We start from the raw sequence: 3,765 nt of genomic DNA, 5'->3' as shown, positions 1-3,765 counted from the left end.
AGGGAGGAGAGTGTTTTGTCAATTCTTAAACACACGGAATTTTATTATCTATGGAGATATATCAGTACTTATACTTCCCCTTTTTTTTATTTCACTCCAGTGACTAATTTTATAAGAGTTATCGACAGCTAGCAAAACAAGAGCTTCCTAGTATGAAAATAAACAGGAAATTTCTTCTGTTATGTTACTGCAAACCGACACATGAGGTTTTTGATAAGCTATTGAGTTCTGTGATTGCCAATTACTTATTTAATGAGGCACTCCGTGTTAGATATTTCGTCGCAATAACTGCTGTGAGATGGGTTTGGCAAATTACACTGTGACAAAGGAAGTACAATTAAACCAGTCACCAAGAGAAATATGGCCGTTACTCACAAACCGCGATGCTTCTTCGAATGAGAAAAGGTTAACAACTCTCACAAGAATAGATTGCCAATCCTGTTGCAATTTTCGTGGAATCTTCGTAACCAATTGTATTTTTAACACTAAGCGACTGGAATGGAAACTTACCAAAGTATTTTAGTCGTTCTCTTAAAATTACGAGCGTTCCTTCAGGCGGAGTGATAGGCACATGTCAGATAGTGGTTGCTACTGGTGGGCAGGAAATCGCGTATCTGTTAGAAATCACAGTGATTGAGAAGTCACAGATATCACAGTAACAACTTTACAAAATCTAGCTGCGATTTCAGTCACAGTTAGCAGTCGCGAGTAACATTTCACAATAAACGCCGTGAGCCATCTGTTGGCCGAATTCCATACTGCTTAATGCGATTTCAGTGACAAATCGCAACTAAGCGTCGCAAGTAGCAACTAAAAAGCGCAGTTACCAGTGCCATCTGTTGAGCAAAGCTCATACTATTCTATTCGCTATCGAGTCAAACTGCGATTTCCGTGACAAATCGCAACTAAGAGTCACAAGTAGCAACTAAAAAGTGCAGTTAACATTCTTTTCCTAGTGCCATCTGTTGAACGATGTACGTACTTCGTTATAAGAGCCTTGTGCCTCACGAGATCGGTGTGCTGTGTGTGCATATGAAGGACTTATTTCATTAGTGGTACAAGTCCATTTTTGTTCATTTTGAGATACGGAGTCGTAAAGTTAAATGAGCGCTGAAAAATCTACAGTTGAGATACCAGAAATATTCAAGCATATGGCTTCTTGCTAGAAATGAACCTTTATTAATGTTTGTTTGGATCATTAATTTCAGAAGCATTATAGACAGAAAAGTGGAGGTAATGGACTTGTGCCACTATTGAAATAAGCCCTTCACATTATATGACGACATGCACATTCAGCATCAGTTATGATTGGTCAAACACAGCTGTGACTCTGAATGTATTATATTAATAAGAAGAGACGTTGCCTTTTTCTCCTGAAAATATCAAGTAACGTAACAATATGACAATTTTGGTTAATACTCCACAGGTCTACAGGACTTTGCAATGTTAACACAACAGAACTTAGACATCTGTATATGTGTAGTGAAATGAAAACAGCATTATTGAGTCATATGAATGCCTCACTTTTATTCCGGCACAGTTCAAGACTCGGGATAAAAGTTTTGCCCCTGGTGTTCTACATGGCAACTTCACACACGAACTTTTTGCCGACACTACAACCACCTACATAAGTAAGCTTTTCATGTGTTACTTTCAAGTACTGCACTTAAGCTATTCCTGATTTAACTGGAAGATCTGTACTTCCCACTTTAATATCAACAGCCTCAAAATGCATATTCTATACCTCGGGCTATGTTACAGGTCAGTGTCACACCAAGATTGCGGGGGGGGGGGGGGGGGGGGGGGCGGCTGTCATTCTTCAACTAGTGTTTACCAGTAAATATGCGGAAAATTACGGGTATACGACGGTTTAAACATGTGGAAAATGAGATTTTCATTATTCAATCACTGTATTTAACATTTAGTATTCCTTTAAAATCGCATAACAACTTGAATAAAACACAGTTTAATCACTCATCTGCACACGTATTTCACAATTATGTCACTTATAAACTGCAAATCCTCTAAGAGCTGTCTTGAATCTTCACGAGCCTCTCTCAATAGCTTTGATGTTGATAGATATGTACAGCAACCAGTAGTCAAGAGTCAGAACTGTCTGCAAAATCACAAGGATTATTAAACAATTTTTGCTGTCACTAATTACAAGCAATATAATTGACAGAGTATATTGCTAATATTTGCTGTAATGAAAGCCACTCAATGGGGTATATTTCACATTTGCAAGAACGATCTCACTGAAGCAATTAAGTCCATCGAAACACTTAGAAACTAACCTCTTGTCTGACGAAAACGGTCTAAAGATGCAGTGGCAATTTCTCCAGATCTGTTGACAATGATATTTTGAGTTATGAATTTACTGAGTGACTGAAATGTAGTTCGGGTACCTGTGAACATAGCAATATGTTAGAATTCATTTTCTAAACACGAACTATTACGCTACTGTATGGCTACTTACATATTAATTACACTGTTAATATTTTCACAGTTGTTTCTTTAATACATAATTAAAGCCAACGGAAGAACAAACTTAAAACTTACTTACCAATGACAGATTTGTTGAGATGCAATTTTCTGTGTGGGCAGATGTAACTTTTTCATACGGTGGTAAGTCGCAGAAGTAGCAGAAGTCACAGAAATCGCGGAAGTAGCAGAAATAGCAGTGGCGGAGGGATACGCGACCTACGTTCCTTAACTGCGACAAATCACAGTTAAGAATAGCAGATACTGAAAAGTAGCATTCACATAAATCACTGATTACGGAAAATCGCAGTTTAGCCCATCACTAGTGGTCACTCATCTACGACTTGCCAAATCGACAATGTGTGATCGCGAGTAAAATAGTTGTTATCGAGAAAAATAAACAATTGATCTGTCGCTCAACACAATGGTCAGTGTATTGTCAGCAGCGGAGGATAATGAGTGTGACAGGAATGCACAAGCTAGCCATGTGTGCTTTGTGAGCTGGAGTTCGAAAAGCATTGTCGTGAAAGTAGATCTGCCTTTGTCAGCAGTATTAAATATCATGACACTAGTGTGTCGTATTACATCCATATCAGAGTAATCACAGTGAGACTTCTATACTTCAGATCTTGAACGCTTTTTACCAGGAGCACAAAGGGATCACAGCAGATCGTACAGATACACCAGCATACTAGGCAGCGAGAAGATAACCTTGTTTTACTTTCCTACCTTGATCCTTAATCACATGACGTTATAATAATCCTTGCTTCCTTATCCACTACCCGTTGTCCCTTCTTGCGATCTGAAAACATCGCGGAGGCATATGATACAATTCCAGTGGCCAATGGCTCATTAGTTACTGAAGTATGCATTTTTATTGACAGAAGAAAAGCAAAACAAAACTCTACAGATATAAATAACAGAAAAGTAAAACATGCTAACGAAGATAGCTGGAGCGTTTAAATGGCAAAAATCGAAACACTACCAAAAGGCAATCAAATTTAGTACACAGTAAGGCAAAATGTATCGTATTGGCAATACTACCACTGCTCATATGCACCGTTACGATGTGAGCATATGGCCGGGCTATTTTACCGCTCCCCGCCTCAAATTTCCCACGGTGCTAGCGAGGCAAGCGCGGCGCGAGAAACTGTGCCGCAACCACAACGCCGCGCGACCTGACGCGTATCGCGTCCCAGTCGCGTCGCGCCGCAATTTGCGCAGTCCCTTTTGAACCTGTGATGTTACAAAAACGCGCGCTGCGCTGCGTCGCTCCACACGCGC

At 39.7% G+C, this 3,765-nt stretch overlaps 1 long non-coding RNA gene across 1 annotated transcript; it reads right to left on the bottom strand.

Moving 5' to 3' along the window:
* Positions 1-1,950: 1,950 nt before the first annotated feature.
* On the bottom strand, positions 1,951-2,711 carry LOC126335327 (uncharacterized). The gene is made up of 3 exons (XR_007564859.1): positions 2,564-2,711; positions 2,295-2,405; positions 1,951-2,116 (listed from the first exon to the last, which is right to left on the bottom strand). It is a non-coding gene; the product is annotated as an uncharacterized LOC126335327 (long non-coding RNA).
* Positions 2,712-3,765: the final 1,054 nt, after the last annotated feature.

Source organism: Schistocerca gregaria, chromosome 2 (assembly GCF_023897955.1).
Source record: "Schistocerca gregaria isolate iqSchGreg1 chromosome 2, iqSchGreg1.2, whole genome shotgun sequence".
Lineage (NCBI taxonomy): Eukaryota > Metazoa > Arthropoda > Insecta > Orthoptera > Acrididae > Schistocerca > Schistocerca gregaria.
This window is presented reverse-complemented; position numbering and strand designations above follow the sequence as displayed.